The 6000-nt window shown below is 56.2% G+C and overlaps 1 protein-coding gene across 18 annotated transcripts in view; it reads left to right on the top strand.

Moving 5' to 3' along the window:
- Window positions 1-1126: 1126 nt before the first annotated feature.
- Window positions 1127-6000, top strand: part of HIVEP2 (HIVEP zinc finger 2) — a 186721-nt gene continuing 181847 nt past the window's right edge. For 9 of the 18 annotated variants that reach the window (XM_054697892.1, XM_054697880.1, XM_054697881.1 and 6 more), the window contains exon 1: window positions 2003-2253. The gene's annotated coding sequence lies outside the window, so the exon portion shown is untranslated. Of the gene's footprint in view, window positions 1145-1209; window positions 1299-2002; window positions 2254-2561; window positions 2713-3054; window positions 3098-3178; window positions 3293-6000 lie in introns of those variants that run through there. The other 9 variants (XM_054697885.1, XM_054697874.1, XM_054697895.1 and 6 more) reach the window with 7 other exon arrangements.

Raw genomic sequence — 6000 nt, 5'->3', positions numbered from 1 at the left:
TTTATACAAAGAAAAGAAGCCGCTGAAGTGGAAGTAAGCCCTGAATTTAAATGGCACCAACCTCAATGGACATAGCGAAACTTATTCCCAATCGTTTGGATTTTTTTCCCCTCTGGAAAAAAAAAAAATACTGATACCAACATGTAAAACTGCTTTATTTTGCAGAGTCGCCCTTCAAGGCACTGTCGCCATTGCTCGAGGGCCTCAGAAACACACTGATTGTAGGTGGAAATGAAAAACAAAACAAAACAAAAAACGAAACCAACAGTGCCGCTCTCGCAGCCTTGAAAGGGGCTGTCCTCTCTTTTCTGTGTTCCTTTTTAATGAAGAGGGAAGGGAATATTTGATATGTCTTGCCATTTGGTGCCTTTCCGCGAAATCTGAAACTCGAGACGCAAAACATGCCGCAGTTGTTAGTGAAATACCTGCCTTAAAAGCAGAACCACAGTGAATGTCTTTGGCCCGGAATTCCAGAGACTAATTTCCACCCCTCCCACGGAGTCACCTGCTCCGGGGGAACCCCGGCCAGAAAGCCGGGTCGCGCCAGGTCAAATCAGGCTCTTCTCTTGTTTACTCCGCCCCGGGCAGGGCGGCGGCGCGGCCGGGGGGGTGGGTAGGGAGGACCTCTCGGGCCGCGGCGCCGGGGGCGCTGGGTTTGGCTCTGCCAGGCGCGGCCGCTCCTGCGCCCCGGAGGGACGGCGCGCGCTGCCCACCCGCGGGGAGCCCACCCGGAGGAGGCGCTCGGGACGCCAGTCCGTCCCAGCAGCCAGTCGCCGCTCTCGGGCCGCCTCCTGGTAACCTCCCTCGAGGGTGCACACAAGTCCGCACACGCAGGGTAACGGCCCGAGGGAGTCCGGGTGTCGCCCGGGTGTCCCCCGGGTGTCGCCGGGTCTAGGAGGAAGCCCAAGGCCCGGCCCCCACTCGCCAGGGATTCCCCCGGCCCTCGGCTCCGCTGCTTGAGCTTTCACTCCGGTCCCTTTCGAGGATGGGGGAGCGCGCAGGCTGAGGGCGGCAGGTCGCCCCAGTTTCTGAGCTGCCCACCAGGAACCCGGCAGCTGCTCCCCGCGCCGCTGCCCAAACCGATTTGAATATCCCGGCGAGGGCGGGCCGCGTTCCCCGAGCTGGGTGCGCCGGGGGCGCCCTGGTGAGTGACGCCAGGGAAGGCAATTGGGGCATTTCGAGCGCTTGAAAAGTTCGTGCTTGCGCTGGGGCACGAAAGGGCTAGTGAAATACTTTGCAAAGCTCTCCAGACGCAGCCAGAAACTGCAGTCTGATTATTTTTTTCTTGACTGATAACCGTGAGTAGAGGCTGGGGCGAGGGAGCGGAAGGGGAGCTGAGGCGCACGGACCAAATCCTAACGACCATATAATTATATAATTCCGTCTGTCGGGAATGCAGGCCACGGCGATCTGGGAAATGCACGACGGGGGTGGGGGAAGGGGGTGGACAGGAGGTTTCCACATCCCTAAAGGAAATTCTCAGGCTCAAGAGACGCCCAAGTTGTTGTTGTTGCTGCTGCTGCTGCTGCTGCTGCTGCATGACAAGTACAGATCGGCTCTCCGGGGAGTTCCCGGATCCCCGGGAGCTGGAGCGCGGCGGGGAGCTGCCCGCGCCGAGCGGTCACGGCCCGGCCGGCCCTGCGCGCCCCTCCCGGCCGCCTCCCGCCCGGGTCGCCCCGCGCGCGCGCCGCGCTCCCCTCGCGCTCCCGGCTCCAGACTGGTTTTTCTGGTTCAGCCTCCCTGCCTGGGACGCGCTGGGGGATCCGATGACGTCGCTGGCTGAGTCTCTCCCTCTCCCTCCCTCCCCCCGCCCGCCCGCGCCGCGCTCTCCTCCTAGTAACTTCTGTTCGGGGAGGCGCTGCCAGGAATAACCCGGTGCGTCCACAGACCAGGCGGGGAGGCGGCCGCTGCGGCTCCCGCACGCAGACGGCTGCGGCCCGGGCCTCGCGGCTCCCTCCCGAGCCCGGCGGCCCCGGCCGGGGAGCCAGCCCCGCACAGTGTCCGAAAAATAAATAAAGGAAAGAGGAGCCGGGGCTGGCGGTCGGCAACTCTCCCTCCCTCCGCGCCCGCCCTCCCTCTGTCCTTAAGGAAATGCTGCCAGACACCCCCCACCAGACACGCTCAGCCCGGGCGAGGAGCGGCCGCGCCGGCAGCGAGAACAAGGGCACCAGGGGGGTTTCCTCCCCCGGCACCTCTCCCTGCTCTTCCTCTTCTCCGTCCTCCTCCTCCTCCTGCTCCGCGGTGACTTTCCAGGTGAGCGGCCGCCGCTGCTGCGAGGATCCCCCCAGCCCGCCCCGGCTCGGGCTGCCGCGTCGCGCCCCCCTCCAGCCCCTGTCACCGGCCGCGGCCGGGAGCTGACAGCCGCCCGGGGGGCTCGCGGCCGGGGGGCGGGGGGCCGGCGGGGGGCGGGCTGGAGGTGAGGGGGTGGAGAGGAGGCGAGCGGGGCGCCGCCGCGCGCTGGCTCGCCCCGCGGGAGGAGGGTCTCCACCGAACCTCTTCGGGGACCGGGGCGCAAGTCTGCCAAGTTGCGTCCTGGACGGCGGAGCTCCCAGACGCGCCGAGCAACTTGGAGGGTCTCCGGGCTCCCGGCCCGGGTTCCCGATATTTCTGCGCGTCTGGGCTTTGGGGTGCCGGGTGCAGCCCCGGGGTGCATGTAGGGCGCGCCGACCCCTGGGGAGAGCAGCGCGGCGGGAAGCTCGGTTCCTCGGCCGGGTAAGTGGCCTCGGCGCTGTGTTTTTCCTCCTGCTTTAGCCAGAGGCGCTTGTTTCACTTTATGCCCAAATCGCCGCCGCCGGACTCCATCGCCCTCGCGCGCGCGCCCCCTGCCCCGGCCCGGATTCCCGAGGGTGAGGGTCAGAGGGGGCGGGGATGGGGAGACCTCGGGAGGGGGGTCCGGCGCTGGGGGAACTGCGGGGAATACCCTGGCCGACGATCTATGCAGATGAGGGGAGGCTGCTTTGCGTAATGTCCTGGGGGGAGGGGGCCGCGCGGGAGCGCTGGAGGCAGGAATGTGCCTGGTTACTAATGAGCGACGTGCACCGGCGCGCACCGCCCGGCCACCGCAGCGGCTGCCGCGGCCCCGACCGCCCGTCGCCAGGTAGCCGGGGAGGGGGCCGCGGGTCGCGGCCGGGGGCGGGCGGGAGGCGGGAGGGCCGGGCCGCTGGCCTGCGGCCGAGCGAGCGCAGCGGGAGAAGGCTCGGCTCCAGCCTTTCAGGGACTCTCCCCTCGAGCGAGGAAGAAAGGAAGGAAGCGAGGAAGGAAGGAAAGAGACACGGAAGGAAGCGCAGAAGGGGTGACTGTCTCGATGGAAGAAGGTTCAGGCGGAGGCGCCCTCGCCTTGCGGGCTCCCCGGGCGCGCAGCGGCTGCCGGCGCGGCGGGGCTGGCCGGGGGCGCTCGGAGCCGGGTGGGGGTGTTTTTCATGCGTGTTGGTCTGTGCGTCTGCCCGGGGACTGGGAAGGGACATGTGTGTTTGGGCTGTGCACTGTGGGGAGCTGGGTCTGCGCCTTTATGTCTGTTCCCTGAAGTGGGTGGAACGTTGGCCCGTTCCGGGAATGTTCCATGACGTGGTGCAGCCACAGGAAGGGGGTTAACGAGGGGCTCTCTCTGCCGCGGCGGCTCTGCCCGCTGCTATCAAAGCAGATGTGCAGCTGTCGCTCCTCCTCCTCTCTCACCTCCCCCCCCCCCCGCCTTTCCATTCTGTGCGTCTGGTAGGGGTGAGACAGGAAAACGCGGCGCGGTGTGTGTGTTGAGGGGGGGTTGATGTGTGTGGTGTCTGTCGTATTTGGTGGGGGAGACTCCAGATCGGCTGTGCCACCCCAGCTGTTATCACAGATCGGTGCGCTTTATACGCATGTGCCTCCCGCGTCCCGTCCCTCTTACATAACACATCCAGTGCAGCAGAGGACGCGAGGAAACGCGACCCTCACCGCTCCTGCACAAATGGGGTGAGGGGACAGACGGTCAGGAAGTGTCCCTTGGTGTTGTCCTTCAGGGACGTGGCTCCCAGCTGGGAAAAGGAGGGGGATTTTCTTCAAGTGGCTCCTCCCTCCTCCGACTTGAAAGCATCTAACTAAAAAGGACTGCAGGAACTAGTCCTCTCTGATGGGAAAGCTTTTGCACGCTGCGCCAAGGGAAAGTGGGTGCCTTCACCCCGGGGAGTGCAGAGGAGAGAGGAGAGGGTCCTTAATAAAGACCCTTGGAGCAGACGCGTAATAATGTGCTGGAGCACGGGGGTAAGGGGGATGATTCTGAGGGAACCGGGGACCTGAGGAATCCCCTGATAATAGGTTTCGCTGGAGACCTTAGGACACCTGTAATGGCTTAGAATTCATACAGGAAGCTGTTGTGTGCAACTGACATTGCAAAAGCCTTAGTCTCAGCACAGTTACTTAGGCCTAAAATGAGCCTAAAAAGGCTTGTTTCCGGTACTTTCCTTATAATGGAAAATTTGAACTGATTTTTCTCCTTCTTTTATGGTCATTTTAAAAATAACCCAGTTTACCTCCAAATAAATATTGGTACACTCCCCCATCCCCAAAGGCTAGACCTTGGTAAGTCACAAGAGCACTATGTTTTTCTAGCATACTTAGAGCCCCAGTCAAGGGCTATTGATTTTTCTCTTCTGTACAGTTTTTTTTTTCTCTTTTGTAGTGCATATTCAAGCCCAGAAATTACTTGAAATATTAATAAGATCCATTTTAATTAAATTTGCAATTTGATCTTTTCTCCTACAAAAAAGGCCATTTAACTTTATTACAAACATTTTTTTCCTTTGCCATAGTAATGTTTGGTGAAATTTGTCCTTGAGCAAACCAAATTATTTAAAATATTTACACATGAATTCTATTTGCAGAGATATGTATTATGCTATTTCTGTTACATTACATATATATAGAATTTGCAAATGTCTGGTTGGTCATCTTCTGAGAGTCCCAAAGCAAAATTTTAAACAAGTAGATTGTGTACAAGTAGATTGAGCTTGATTTTTGATAAACTACTTGGCAAGACAGAAATGCCCTCCATTACAGCAAAATGGATATCCTTTTCATTATTAAGAGAAAATTACTGTAGGGCACCCAGATGTCTTGGTACCAAGAACTGTGTATGTATATTTTGAGGCACAAGAGATTTACCAACATCCTTTTAATGATAGTGTACTTCAAGTGACATAATCCCATTTGACCTCTAGGTTTGAAATAGGCAGTATATTTCTTATGTACAGAAAAATGTTATGTTTTATTGATGAATCTTTTGAAAAGTGTTTTGAGTTTCTTGCTCTGGTCATACATCAGCTATAAAACAAAATTTGCTTTGGCATCTGTATTTCTCAGTGTTGAATATACTTTGTGTGATTGACTATATTACAGGCTGCAGGCTGCTTATATCTATACTAGGATATTTGTGATTAAAATGATGTGAAATTGATTTGGGGGCAACTTTGGGAATGGCAGTATATTATTGATATCAAATGAAAATTGGACTGGTTTTTAACTGTCAATCCTTGTGGAGGTTTTTGGAAAAATTCCTTTTAAATAGCTAGAACATTTTGCATTTATTAAACATAGGATGTGAAAAAGAACTTATGTGTATATTATCACACAATGAAATCACATAATTTGACTACATTGAAAGATTAGGCAGCAGGATCTTTTGATTGATCAAGATTCTTTTAGATGAGATGTGTTTACCTCGCTCTTGTTACTATGATTACAAAACAGAGAACAACATGCATGCAGGCTTTCCTTGTGGAGTACTGGTACATGTATCTGCTTGAGCTTTTGGCACTTTGTCACTATTCTGAAAACCAGGTTGAACTTTACTTTGATTAATTTACAGTGAAGAATATTTTAAGATTTTGGCCCCCCCTTTTTTTAAAAAGTAGGATTTATTTCAACGGCAGCAACAGCCAATAACAACTACTCAAGGCTGATTTTAGCTTTTCAAAGTAGTAATAATTAGCTGAAGGTAACCTGAAGCTTCAAGATAGAAAAGTAGTCTTC

Source organism: Talpa occidentalis, unplaced genomic scaffold, assembly GCF_014898055.3.
Source record: "Talpa occidentalis isolate TD23 unplaced genomic scaffold, MPIMG_talOcc4v2.1 talOcc4.2, whole genome shotgun sequence".
Lineage (NCBI taxonomy): Eukaryota > Metazoa > Chordata > Mammalia > Eulipotyphla > Talpidae > Talpa > Talpa occidentalis.
Note: the sequence above shows the minus strand (reverse complement) of the source record. Positions and strands in the feature narration are given on the sequence as shown.